The sequence below is a fragment of the Anser brachyrhynchus genome, assembly GCF_964034855.1.
Source record: "Anser brachyrhynchus genome assembly, chromosome: 2".
Classification (NCBI taxonomy): Eukaryota; Metazoa; Chordata; class Aves; order Anseriformes; family Anatidae; genus Anser; species Anser brachyrhynchus.
This window is the reverse complement of record NC_137695.1, coordinates 71,183,000-71,197,873: the sequence shown is the minus strand read 5'-3', so window position 1 is coordinate 71,197,873 and position 14,874 is coordinate 71,183,000. Positions and strand designations below refer to the sequence as shown.

At 43.4% G+C, this 14,874-nt stretch overlaps 1 long non-coding RNA gene across 1 annotated transcript; it reads left to right on the top strand.

Moving 5' to 3' along the window:
- The first annotated feature begins 3,334 nt into the window (after positions 1-3,334).
- Positions 3,335-11,874, top strand: LOC308188813. Its single transcript, XR_013945790.1, has 2 exons — positions 3,335-4,491; positions 7,783-11,874. It is a non-coding gene; the product is annotated as an uncharacterized lncRNA (long non-coding RNA).
- The last annotated feature ends 3,000 nt before the right edge of the window (positions 11,875-14,874 follow it).

Below are 14,874 nucleotides of genomic sequence, written 5' to 3'. Positions count from 1 at the left end.
AAAACTCCCAAAGATTTCAGTCAGTGCAGATTTAGGATTTGAGTCTGGTAGGATTTCCTCAGACATAAAATAAAAATGACTTTGTTTTGTCAGTAAAATTTCCAAATCTGATATTTTTAGTTAGTCTATACAAGTTTGCAGCCTGGATGAATAATTTTAATCACATTTAATTTAATTTAGGATGGTACGAGGCAATTAGTGATAAGGTATACTGGAATTTTCCATGAAAGTGAGCAGGTTGATAATTCATGTTGGAATAGGGTGGTCTCAATTTCATTCAGGCAGTGTCATACAACGGACAAAAGCAAGACCTGGACAGTAAAATTAATTTGCAAGAAGTATCTTTAGGTAACCTGATCCACATCCCTTCTGCAAAGGCACAGAGGGAGAGTTTAGCATTGTTTTTGTTCATGCCTGAATGGGACTTTTGCAGTCTGAATCAATGTTCCTCCAGATGAATTCACACAGCCAAGCAGAGGAAATGTGAATTTTCTGGGACTTTGGAGCTTCTTTGTGAGAGAACTGATGAAAGCATCAGCTAAGAATATCAGGTCACACAACCACTCAGTATTACCTAATGGAGGAAGGCCTTGCAACCCTTGATTCATAACTTCATCTGTCTCCTCTTGCAAATCAAAATGAAAAGAAAGATGCAACCTCCTCAAACTCTTGCAAAGTGGTTTTGGGTCAGTGGTGAGTTGGAGCTCTGAATTTGATAGTTTTCAACAGCATTCATAATGTGCCCCCTTTGAGGATGCATGTCTCAAGAGTGTCTTGGTTCACTGATAATGAACACTGTCCTGTTTTTCAGGATTCACCAATGTCCTTTGAAAGTCTTTCAATATTTCTTTATCTTCTTATTATACAGGCTATTTCTTCTCTCCTGATACCAGGTAAAGTTGACTGTATTGTGCTGTTTTTGACAAATGCATGACAGAGATTATGAGTCAGTCATTTTGGTTCAGTCTTTGGAGCTCTGAGAACTTCTGGATCTCAAGAAACTCAAGAAACTTCCTGTTTTGTCACGTCAGATGTACATGGCAGACTTAGAGGTTAATAGTCTGGCAGTGCAATGAAAAATGAATTTGGCTTGCATTCTCCTGAAGCCACTTTGGAAGAACATTAATGGGATTTTCTGCACAGCGTGACATTACGTTCTCTCTCTGCCCAGTGCAGTATAAATTCACTGTTTCCAAGAAACTCTCCAGCTGCAGGGCATATAGCTCAGGCTGAGAAAAGGTTCTCCATAGAGATGCATTGCCATGTGTTAACCCAGGTGGAGGTAACAGAAAAGGGTTGGAGGAGGTCAGGCAGACACCGAATGGCAGGCAGAGCACTGAGAGGAGGGGAATGGCTGGGGGTCCTCCTCAACTAGCAATCTTCAGTGGCAGTGTAGTAGAAGTATTTAATAAGTGTTCTAATAAACGTATTTCCATTTGAAAAATGAAGATCCACACTCAATAGAAGTTAATTAAAAGGATGTAAAACGCAACCTTGAAAAGATTAATTGATGTTAGTGACAGCTTGGCTTTCCCTCATGTTTCTTGAAGCTCAGCCTCCTAGTCCAGATCCATAAAAACTGGCTGTGGGTTTTCAAGGCAACTTTTTACTTCAGCATTTTCAGTCAGCATTTGACTGTCATGAATAGGAGTTTGACCTGAAAAAAAAAAAAAAAAAAGTGATCAGTTAGAATAAATTTAAAAAAAAAGAAGAGTGGTTAGGATTTTCAGAAACCTTTAGATGAATGAGGGTCCCATTTTCTGGCACACTTAATGTGACCATGTTGCTAACTGCTGTGGAAAGGACAGCCATGTCTTCCTCCTTCCACCCTTGGACCACAGCTGCTCTTCTGCCAACTCCCTGGCATGAACTGAACCATCACACAACCACTGACAAGAGAAAGTTACTGAAAACTCACTCCCATGGCCCTGACAAGACTTGTTTTCCAGTGATGTTGTCCCAGTGCAACTGCACTGCTGAGCAAGGACCTGTGTGCACTCTGTAGGACATGAGGAGCACTGAAAACTATGGGAACTCCCCCAGGTAGAAAATATGTGTCTTGTACGTCGGTGTGAGTGGGCAGAGCCCAGTCCTAGCCCCAAGTGCATGTTGATCAGAGGGTATCGTGCCTGAAGGAGAAATGACTATCACTCAGCCTGTGGCCCTCCTTGGGAAAAAATGCTAAAACTGATGGAACGGGGCAGTTCCCTGCTTAGGCATCACTCTTCTTTTCATCCCAAGGGCAATAGGCTAGTTAATGAGGTGTATCTACCTGACAGTATATTACAGCTTGCAGTTAGTGTGACAACTGTTGAGCTAATCTGTACTAGTTATTAATACTACATGCAGACTTGCCCTTGTCCTGGTGTCTTTACTCACACTTGGGAATCATTAGGGTTAAATGCCAGAGTAATTCACCATAATACCCCTGGTCACTGGATAGCATCCAGACAAGTTGAACAAGAAGAAGAAGAGGGCAAGCTGAGGAAAAAATCCCACAGTGGAAGAGAGGAGGGCTCAGGTTGTGGTGTCATGATAGCTTTCCCTGGAAGGAAAAATCAGTTCAGGGTATTTCCTCCCAGCCGGCACCTGGGCTGTGGTTCCCAGCTTCTGTTGTGCTGCCCCAGTACTTCTCTCCAGCCAGACTGGAAACCAGGTCGCTGAAATAATGAGTTACCAAAAAACACACAGATCTGCAACCTCCCCAGCCACAGCCACTGCTGCTCAGATGAGAAAGCCTCTTTAGCACTACCAAACAGCTGACATGGGGTGTCAGCACAGCCCTCCTGCAATGCTCAGCTGGACCAAGACCACCGAGAGCACTCCTGCAGGGTCTGGTGGGCCCGCTTGCCTGCACAAAGCTGCTCTTGTGCGCAGGTGCTCACAGCATCGAGCACCCGATTTGAATTCAGGTGCTCATCTGAGCGATCCACGCTGTTAAATGTTGGCCAATAATTTTATGAAACCTCTTTAAATTGTCTGTCACCTCCAAGGCACTGATGCTTCAGTCCCATGTTGCTGTGGCCTCTCTGCTTCACCGTGGCAGAGAGCTGCCTTCCCCCAGGCACCCGTCTGGTGACAGCAGCAGCCGTTGTGTGTACCAGGAGAAAAATATGGTTTGAGCTTCCCGCTCCCACCCCTAATATTTATTTTAATATTTTGTTCTGACTTAAGACATTATTACATAAATGCTTTACCACTGCCTTTAGGGAATGTTTTAAAGTGTTTTGATTCCTAGTTGTTTTCTTTTTATTCCGTATGTCAAGCAGTGCAGCAGGGAGCCTACTGCAGAGACTAGGAAGATGGGAAAGTACCAGTGTTGCCAGTACTCAACCCGCCCTGCAACATTAGGTGGCTTGAGAGGCTGAATTTTGCCTGGAGAGTAGAAGGAGGAATATTCTAGATTTTCAGCAAGAAATTTCAAAAAATTGCATTGACAAAGGCCTCACACACAGAGTAAAAATGTCAGTGGTAACTCACAAAATAAATTCGATGAGAATAGACATCTCTAGCACTAGCCCCCTGTTTCACTTGGAGAATAGTTTTCCAGCCTCACTCAGAGTAAAGCTTTCCCTTCTCTCTTACCCTAATGCTAATCCTGTTCTGGGTCTCAGAGTAGGCACCCCATCCTCTCAACAACTAAAAGCTCCTCAGGGATGGTAATTTTTGCTGCACTCATGTTCCTTTGGCAGCCTCTGCCCAACCTCACACCAAAGATTTGAGCATTCTCCCTCCCTCCTCCTCTCTCTCTCTACCATAATCATTGACTGGCCTACAAGACAAGGTCTCCACTATCCTTATATTCAGTATTCCTCAGAAATGGATTCTGGTATCACACCTCAGTTTCCTTTGGAAGCTTCTTTCAGCCCCAATGACAAGCATCCAGCTTTCACTTTTCCTCTACTTTAGCTCTCACCCTAGTTTAAGCCCTGAAAAGGGCAGCCCAGCCCTCCCAAAGACTAAGTATGCCTTAGAGGATGTTTTCTTCAGCTTTCATTCTTCTTGTGTCCTCCTGCTAACCTCCATATAACCATAGCTCTGAGCTTTCACTTTTTCTTGTCTCTGATCCTAAGCCTGTTCCTAGGCTGACCCATAGGCTCTCAAGACCCTCGGGGCACTAGTAAATCGTAATGTCCAGGATCAGCCTCACCTGGGGCCTCTGCCCACACCTGTGAGCCCATGAGCTCTATTTAGGTTTAGCCTAGAGCATTTGCACTGTTTTGAGCTGTGTTGGAGGAGTATGGTCTTCAGCTCAGCCATGCTTGGTTATAGCCTTTCTCCCTGATCTGAACCTAACCTGTGGAGAGTCCTCTAGGCTTGTTCCGCAATGCCATGGCTCTGACGGGCAGTCACTGGACCTGATCCTAACCCATGGATTGACTTCCTGGATTGACCCTGGATGTGCTTCATCATGGTGATACAGCATTATCATCTGGACACTTACTTGAGCCAGGCTGCCATCTCTGTATCTGCTGTGCTTGCCTCACTCAGGTACTGTGGGGCTGGGCTCTGGGTGGTTAGGCCCTTGCTTGGTTCCATGTTGGCACCCTGCTCCCTAGGGAGCAGTGTTGCTCTTGCTGCTACCTGGCATAGGCTGGAAACTCTGTTCCACTCAGAACTTAAGTTTTTCTCAGCAGAAAAGAGTTCATAAAATCATACTATGGTTGAGGTGGGAATTGACCTCTTGAGGTCATTTGGTCCAGCTCTTCTGCTCAAGAAGAGACATGTAGAGCAGGTTGCCCACGTCTGTGTCCAGACAGCTTTTGAATATCATCAAGGATAGAGACTCCATTGCCTCTCTGGGCAGCCTGTGCCAGCGCTTGGTCACAGTAAAGAAGTGCTTCCTGATGGCACCTCCTGTGTTCCAGTTTGTGCCCATGGCCTTGTGTCCTGTCACTGGTTACCATTGAAAAGAGCCTGGCTCTGTCCTCTTAGCACCCTCCCTCCAGTTATTTATAGACACTGATGAGATACCCCCTGAGCCTTCTCCTCTCCAGTCTGAACAGTCTCAACTCTTTCAGCCTTTCCTTGTATAAGAGATGATCTAGTCCCTCAGTCATTTTAGTGGCCCTTTGCTGGACCCTCTTTGGTATGTCTACACCTCTCTTGTACTGAGGAGCCCAGGAATGGACATACAACTCCAGGTGTGGCCTCACCAGTGCTGAGTAAAGGGGAAGGATCACCTGAAGTGGCAACACTTCTAATGCAGCACAGGTTACTGTTAGTTCAAGCTCCTACCCTGTTTTCTTTGGCAGACCTTTCCCAGCCATATTCCAGCTCTGAGCTTGCACCTTCTCTCACTCTTAACCCTAATCCTGCAAGCATCCAACTCCACCCTAAGACTCACATCTTCTTAGAAGATGATGCTGTTTCCTTTCCACCTCCACTGCAGCTGTGGCTCTGGGCTTTGTCTCATCACAATCCAAAACATTAAGGGAAAGTCCACCCATGGCTCAGGGACCCTATTCCATCCAGAGCCTAAATCTTCCTCCCAGAAGGCCAGTCCACCTCCAGATCTTGGCTTTCTCCTTCTTTCTACCCCAAGGGGACCCATAGACCCAAAAATGCTACTTGAGCAGAGACTCTCTCTAAGCCCTAACCCTTGCCTGACCAATCTTTCTCAGAGGAGAATTTTACTATCTGGTCAAAGTTGTCTTCAGCATTACTTTTCCAAAGATATCTCTGTGCTTTTTCTTCATCTCATCCCTAATCCTAGGCTGATCTGTAGGGAGAGGTCCTCACTATCAGGTGCCTCGATGTTCTTCTGAGGAGACTTTTAGCATCAATTGTAAATTACCTTTGGAAGACACTTTCTGAGCCCCCTATAGCTGTCTCTGTTTGCAACTATTTAAGCAAATATTCCATACATAAGGTGTGGATGGGATGCATCTGAGAGTTAACTGTGAACTGGCCCATGACACTGCAAGGCTACTATCTAACATAATGTCATTCACCGTTCCTACAAGGGATTGGCTATTAGTGGTATCCTCACGGGCTCAATGCAGGGGCCAATACTGTCCAGTGTCTTTATTGATAACCTGGGTGTTAGGAACACAGTATACCCTCAGCAAGTATTCACTGAGTTAGAGAAAGTGGTTGATATGCTGGAGGCCAGGATAAGAGGAGGGACCTGGACAGGCTGGAAAAAAGGGTCTGACAGAGACCTCATGAAGTTTGAGGAATGGCAAGTGCCAAGTCCTGCACCTGGGGAGCAATAATGCCATGCTGCAGTACATGCCAAAGGTAGGAAAGTGGCTTTGCAAGAACAGAGCTGGGGGTCCTGATGGGCAACAAACAGAATGTGAATCAGCCATGTGCTGTAGTAGCGAAGGGGGCCCAACTGCATCCTGTATTGGCAGGGATGTGTTTGATGGAAGTGAATCTTCATGTCTGTTGGGCACTTGGAAGGCAATGCCTGCAGTGTGGAGTCCTCTTTCAGGCTTTTAGCATAAGAAAGACATTGGCATACTGGATCAAATTCAGTCAAGGGCTATGGAGATGGTCAAGGGCTGAAGCATGTGGTGTCTAAGAGGCTGAGGGATTTATTCAGTGTTAAGAAGAAAAGGCAGAGAGAATGTCACTGCTGTTTGGAGCCAGCCTGTTTGTTCCCAGAGGTGCACTGTGACAGGACAAGAGGCCACAAGACATGAGGTGATACTTAAAAAATTCCAATTAGATCTTTAGGGGGAAAAAAATTCACAACAAGGTCAGTCAAACACTGGAACAGATGCACAGAGACCCTGCAGGATCTTCTCAGCTTGCTGAAGCCTTGAGTAGTGTGCGTGGCCTAACTTTAAAACTGGTTGTGCTTGTGCAGGGGGGTAAGGCCAGATGACAACCAGAGATCCCTTTCTATCAGAGTCATTGTATGATTATGTTGTTATATACATATGTCTTTGTAAGTTCACACCCTAATCAGATTACTTTGAGAACAAGGTATGTTGTCTGCAGCAGTAGATTTAGCCTGCGCAGAGCCTGTTCTGTTTTAAGCCACAGTGTCACAGGACCAATATTTAAACACTTGTTTACACACTAACACAATGTTCCAGCACTTAATGGTGGTAGGAGATGATTGTGTCTGACCCAAAATCTGACTCTTCAAAATTTTCCTCACAGTTTTTGAGAACTGGTACAGGTGTTCAAATTTATGCCTTCGCTATCCTGTGCAGTTTCAAGGAGGAGGGGAAGATGATTCAAACCCTTTGGGAAATCCCTGGCGTGATAAAGGCCAGGGGAAGGAATTTCTGTGGCCAGAGATTAAAGCTGAGAAAGTTGCCCACTGCTCCCCACTTCCCTAAGTGATGGAATAGCCCTTCTCATCTTCACCCCCTCCTCTCTCATCCATAAGCAAACCAAGAACATCGCCCACTTCCACTGGAGGCATTTGAATACATGCTTCCTCATGCTGCCTCACTGCCTGTAAGCGACATGACATCCTACCTGACATTTTTCCCCTTCACACAAGCAACTCCAGAGTCCCCCAGCATTGCTTTTTCTCCTATTCTCCCCTTTTTCCTCCTCTTCCCTGCCTGCTCATCTCTTTGAGGGGGAAAAAAAAAAGCCATTAAAAATGTACGTACTTGCTGGGAGAGCAGTGAGGGGCAGCAGCCCAACTCAGTTCAGTGTTTGCTTAGGGCAGACTGTCTCTGGCTTCAGTGCATTGTGGTATGCTCCAATGGCTCACTTGAATATTTTCCCAGAGGGTAAAGCCTTTGCTTTTCCTGTGAATTCATATGTCACCATTGTAATTATAAAAAAACATGGACACTCACTTTGCTGCAGGTTTGTTACAAGGGATTAAAAGAGAACATTTCACCACCTTATGTATCTGGTCAGACAACACCTGGCAGGCCAGCCAAGGGATATGAACGTTCTTCCCATCTGAAGGGTTGTCTCAAGGAGCATCATCTACAGGCACAGGTAGGCTCACACCAATCCCCCACACTGGGATACCCAGAAGCTCAGAGCCAATGTGATGTTTGAAGCATATACCTGACTCCCCATATTCTGTGTATGTGTCTCTAATGGCAGGGAGGTGAGCAATAACAATCATGAAATACTGCATACACAACTTTTCATCCAGGAGTGTGGAAGGCTGACTCCACTGACCAGCAGCAGATGATGTTCTTGTTCCCTGCTCCTTGTCCTTGGAGCCACCATGTCTGAGAGCTTGTTTAGTCCCTGTCTGAACCACACTTACCCTGGCAATGAGATCCATAGGTGAATCTTATCCCATGTGAGAAGTTATTTTCTTCTTTGTTTTCTAAAACTCACTGTCTGGTCTCTTCATCGGATGGGCTTAAATCCTCTGGTGGCATGAAACACCATTCCTCCTATTTTGGGTCATGACCTAATCATACCAAATTATTGTTGGCTCCAGCATCTCTGAGATAGCTGGTGGGGAAACTGCAGGCTTTTAAAAGCTATGCCCTTTGCTGGGTATTAGATGTGCTATTATTGCCATTCTCTTCCCTACCAGAGCACAAAGCGTGCTTAGCAGCACTCACGGACCTCCTCAAAAAACAGTACACAGGCTGAAACTACAGTCTGTCCTGCAGTTTCTCTTCACGTGCTCTGTGCTGATAATGGAAACCCAAGTAAGGAGGGAGGCAGATGCTCTGGGAAACTAGTTTTCTTCTTTCTATTCCTCCTCAGGGAATACAGGCAGACATGATTAGCATGGATTTTATAAGCTGCCTGTAGGAAACAGTGATAAAATTAACTTCTCCTTTATGATTCATAAATATTAATAATGTGTCCAGATCTGATTTCAAGATCTGAAATCAAGATGATTAGTTAAAGCAAGGAAAATTCTTGACTACTCCCATTTTGTGAAATCAAAAAGTAGTGTACTGAAATATAACTGATACAAAATCAGGAATGTCTCCTTTTTGGTGATAAAGGCCCAGCCAGTTAACTTCATTAAAAAAACTGGAAATGAAACCAAACCCCACAGTACTTTTGATGTGATGTTTCTATGAATACTCCAAGCAGTGTATGTTTTCGGTATAGCCTGTACTTTGTTCCACTGTCAGGGCTTTGTTAAAGCACCAGACAGAAGCTACAAAATCAGATTGCAGGCTGTTTTGGTCAAGTGGTTGTTGAAGCTAATTTATCAAAGGAAAAAAAGAATGGTTATGAGGTATTAGTGGCTACTGAGGCTTCACTCACCTTCTTTTTATTGCCTTCACCTTCAAAATGAAGACCAGGTGACCATAGCAATTGCTGTTTGTCATTAGGCCAAAAAGAAATGATTTCTGTGACATTAAGTGAACACTACCCCAGCAAATAAATGCCCTGAAGGCAAGGGAAGGCAGAAAAGAAGAAAAGCAACCAATGGGAAAGGTGTTATAGGGTAAGACAAAACTGTGGTCTGAAGAATGAGACTGCTCCTGAGGCAGTGTCCCAGCCCCAGGTTCAATATCAGTGCTGTTGCTGTCATTTGCATTTACCTGAACACCTGTCCACAGTGTTTGCACCACAGCTACCTTTAGCTTTTTCACTCTCCTTTGCCTTGAGGACAATAGAGGGTCATAGTATTGTTCTGTTTACCATGAGTTTCATTTCCAATATCATTAGGAAAATTCATATGCAGGAGCATGGAGCCAAAGTAGTTGTCTGAACTGATTGTTTTCTCTCTTAAGCTCTCAGTTTAGAGGTGGGAAGCAGGTGACAAAGGAACATCCCTTTTTCCTTTTTTTTCCCCTCGTGGTTTGAAATGTGTGGGTTTTTTTTTTTTTAGAAAAGGAGTAGTCTTGTCCAGATTTTGTTATAGGGTACATGGTAGACAAGAGGAGAGGAAGAGATAAGAATTCTGGAGGATACAAGGGAAGAATATGCAAAGATTTTAAGAGTTCACTGTCCAAACAGATTTAGAGCTGCTACTCCATCACTTCATAAATTAGAGATATTAGGCATGATGCCTTCTCTGGTAGCAGTTATCATTAGGGTAACCCAGAGTTCAGATAACAAGCACATCAGGACAGTGCTTAGTACTTCGTACATTTATCTACAAGTGCCTAAGATTGCATGATGCCACAGAAACAAATGATGCTTTGTAGTTGCAAAATGTTGAGAACTGGTAGAAATATAATTACTGTTTTTTTCAGTGTGACTGCTGAACTGCAGTAAACATGGCAGAGTTGATATCATCATGGAGGGAAATGAGTGAAATATCTTTATTTCACTGCTACACTCCAAATCCTACTAGCATTTGAAATTCTGATGCTCCCAGTGGGAGCATTAGACTGGAAACTTTTTCGTCTGCTTCATTTTTCCCTTAATCATCTGAGGACAATGAATTGCCACCTATTAGTACCTCAGCCCTTTTTAAAATACTTTTATTTTTTACCTGAATTTTATATATATATATGTATATGAAAATATATAAAATGTTCTAGCTTAGTGCAGTGGACTTGTCGTAAACATTTAAGATGAACTATAGTGTCATACATCCTAAGCTGTATAATAGCATTCCTTTTATTGTTTTCCAAGGACTTAACTTGGAAATGAATGGCTTTATGAAGAGGCTAGTCTTATATTAGAGTTGATTGATTCCATTCATCCTCCAACAGGCTCCTCAGCAAAACAATTTCCCCTTAATTAAGCAATATGATGTAAATTACATGGTAATTGATTTAATAAAAATATATGATGCAAACTAACATGGGGAAAAACATCTTAAGGAACAGCAGAACAATTCTCTGTACAGAGCAGGTAATGGGAAGACTACTGGAAATGAGGTCAGGAAAACAATAAAAATGAAGCTTTTATAGATTATTTTCATCATTTCTGTTTCCCTAACAGTTAGATGGATGAATGCCTGGGTATTTTCCTCATTTTATAGCCTTAAAGAGGTTTGAGAAGCTGTCCCCTTCTTTTCCCCTTATGCCAAAAAATATACATGTACTTTTAAAAATGATACTATCAATTCTTTGTGGGGTAAAAAAAAAAAATATATATATATATGTCTTATTTTTTTGATCTAGTTACTCTTTTGGGTTTCAAGTGAGAGAGATGCTTTCCACTTCTTGTCCAAAAGACTTTGCTAATACTCACATGCACTGTTGCATAAGTGTTATTGTTCATATATATTTTTGCATAAAACCCATGGGACTATGTTAAGGTAAAATATCCTCACTTCAACCGCTGTTTATTTAATCTGTGGAGATAGAAGGGATTGCCCAGTCGTGGAGGTTCGGAGCACAGCACATGATATCTTTGAGGAACATCCTGCTGAAAACCTAGCTCTTTGTAGTGTATATTTGTGGCATGGTTTTCTCTGGAGTCGTATAAAGGAAGGTTCCTAGCTCTTACTTGCCATAGTACAATCCTTTATGTTGTGGATGAACCCTAGAAGGTGCAGAAAGCACAATTTTTCCACATTGCTCTGTGCTCTGGGTTGTTCATAGGAAGAAAGCTGCATTTCAGTACATATGGGCAAGTTGGGCGGGGGAATGGAGTCACAGCAAACATGTAATCCTGGAAAGGGACGGAGGTCTACTGAAAGGCTGCAAGAACTGACAGAAGAGCATGATCAAAGCCTGCAAGGATGGGGGAAAGTACCAAGACGATGCTGTGAAAGGGGTGATTGGAAAGAACTTTGGACACAGTCCCAGAAACCTGCAATTTTCACATAAGTGCCTGATTATTCTTGTAAATGTTGCTAGTTGAAGTGCCTACCTTTATGGTTTCAAGGCCTCAACATGTGTCTGAGGGTAGTAATGGATTCACATCAGGCAGTCTGGTTTTAGTGTGATTAGTTGCAGCTCTTATGTCTGCAAAATTAGCCTAACAGTCTCATAAGCACAACTGTTTAGGAGAGCGCTAGTATCTTTTCCAACTTTCCTTTAAGGCAAAAATCTCCCACAGTCACTTTGTGTCTGTCATTTGTTCTCAGAATCGGGGGTGGGGGCGGGATAAACACAAATACAACATGTTTCATACTGATTTTATTTATTTTTGGGGGGATTAAATTAAGTTATTTCAGGAGTCCTTCAGAAACACAAATACACTCAACCCAGGCTGTGGTCAGAGGTTTAGAATCAGATCTTATTTTAGTTTAATTTCCTTTACTGAAGCAAAGCATCAGTCTTTCCTGGCAGGCTGTCCACCCAAGCAGGAATATTTTCCATAGTCAGCTCCAGATAGGCAAAATCCTAAAGAATGCCTTTAAAGAAAAATACCTTGAGTCACCATACCTTCAGTCAAAACAGTAAGCAGTGATTTCCAATCCGCCTTTTCCTCAACAGAATAAGCCAAGGGATAAGCAATCATTGCTTTCTGAAATCAACGATGTCAAACCTTGACAGAGGGGAGGTTGGTGAAGAAAGGTTAGCTTTGGTGTCATCGTGGCATTAGGTCTGAACAGCTCCGAAAGATCACTAGTACAACCTGCCATTCACAGACCCCCAAGGATTTCTTTTTTTAAATGAAAGGTTGCAAAGTCTCATTCCCTATTCCAGCACTGCACCCATGTTTTCCCCTTCCCCCAGCAATTGGATGAAGCTAATGGGAATCAGGTCCTTAATGGAGGGCAATGGCAATTCTGTGCAGGTGGGAAGGCATAAAACATTTGCCAGCCAACCTGTTTTGACTGGTAGTCAATAAAATATTAATACGTGACCTTAACCATTTTCACTTTCCATTAAAAACCTCAGGACACTGGGACCTGGATATTTTAAAAACTATTCAATTTCCTGGTAATCAGTGTTTAGAAGTGAAATAGAAAAATATGTACCTATACTCAACAGTATTTGTAGCCAGAAAGCTTCTACTGTCACCAACTGTCTCTGGTCTTAGATGCCAAGGTCCTTTTTAAAGGACTTTGAATGCAACCAGATTGGAGAGAGACTTATCTGCTCTGCTTATCCAAGCAACTGTTGTCTGTGGAGACTAAGAAACAAAAGGTTCTTGCTTCAGTGGCACCCATTGCTGGATTATGGCTGTGATCTCTCCTGCCCAGCACTAATCAAGAGAGCTGTGTGAGGCCTAAAAGACTAGGTGAACATAAAGCTTAACGTATGTCCTGTCTTTTCCTGAATATGATGATTTGTGCTGTAGGGTGGCAAGATAGCTCATTAAAACAGGCATAGACTTCCAAGGCTGTACTCTTCTCTTGTCATCCCCAATACTTATAACCAAGAATATTTGTATGCATTAAGCTATTTTAGTGTTCAAAGATGTTTCCTTCACTAGTGTCACTAACACTACAGGAAAGTGAACTGGTTGCAACCAGGATAAACCCTAATTCTTCCATTCTTTGCCATGTGGCTGAAAGCAGCTGTCTAGGAGCGATAGGAAGGATGGCTTGGGGGCTGGAAGCACAAAATGGAAGCTTCAGAGTTGCATCTCTGCTATGATCTTCCTTCATGAGCTTTGGTAATTAACCTCATTTCTCGGTCTTTATAGGTTCCAAACTCCTTCATGTCTGCTGGCAAAATTGTTTACTGCATTATAGCTTTGTCTGTGGTATGAGGTGAAATACTGAAGCCACTACAATTATTAGGAGGCTCTGACCAGTGGCTGGAATTTCACCCCTAGGCATCTTTATGATCTTGCTTCTGTGTGTATGTTCCTAATGAGTTGAAAAGTACTGCTCATCTGAGAAGAATTATACGAATGTCTGGTATCAGTAGTTCTGGGTCACGTAGTGCTACAGATGAAGTGGTGTGAACAGCTGGTACGTTTCACATGTGATAAGTATGCAGAAGACTTGGAGCAGAAATTACAGTAGAAACAAAGTTTTTTTTTCAGTGCACAGGAATGTTTTGATTTATTTTAACTTGAAAATTATTGCAAGTATAAGACCTCAATTTTATCCACTTTCTTATTTTTTTCTGGCTGAAGTTTTTCCCTTTTTTCTATTGAGTCAAGTTACACAGACTGCCCTATAGCTTTGTGTCACTGTGCAGCAAAACAACCTATGGACCAATAAATAAATGGGGAAATGTGTGAAAGAATGAAGTGTTGTGCGAATAAGTGCATCAGTACATCTGTAACACCTAACTGAGCATCAAACACAGGTGCAGTGGTCGGTACAGGAAGGAAGTCCTCTGGAGGTACTTTTCTCTATTGGTTTGAATTTCGTTCTCACTACCATCCCTGCATGGTGTGGTCTGGCTCGTGTCTGTGGTGCTCTGGGCTGTGCCTCTGCTGTTGAGCGGCCAGGATGCTCCTTGGCCAAGGTCTTCCCCAATCCACTGCGTGGCCCCTGTGACACTGAGGCATAGGGATGGCTATTATGTATGTGGGTAGGTTTTTAATCCAGAGTGCTTTAAGTGCCAGGGGTGGATGTGTCACAGACTCCTCAATTGACGCCTGCATCAAAGGCACGTGATCTGTCCCCTGGGACAAGGTGGAAGGCTGCAAGGCTTGCTAGGACACTGCTGGGACTTGTCCTGGGAGGAAAGAACTAGATACGATGGCATTTGTGGCCACAGTGTCTGTCTGCACTGTTCCCCCATCACTTGTGCTCAGATTTCCTCTGGGAGGGAAATGATTGATTTACTCCAGAAGGAATGAACTGCCACACAGGCACTGCAGAAGGCAGCGGAATCAAGCTGGGGAGAGAGAAAAGATCATCCCAGGTCCAATCTTTACCTTAATTGCACCCAGGGCAACAATCCCCACAGTAAAAGAGAGCATTGGTCTCTACTCTTGCAGTGACTGCAGGACACACGACACACAAAGGGCTATTAAAAATGTGAATTCTCACATGATTGCTGCCACAAGTGATCGGTCCCTGCAGAACAAGAGAACATAACCCGAAGGCCCCTGCTACTACCCACTCTTTTTCAGCTCATTCCCACGTGTGGCAACCGGCGCATCCATTGATGCTTCAGACTTTACACTTCCTGTGCTAAAAGGGCACAG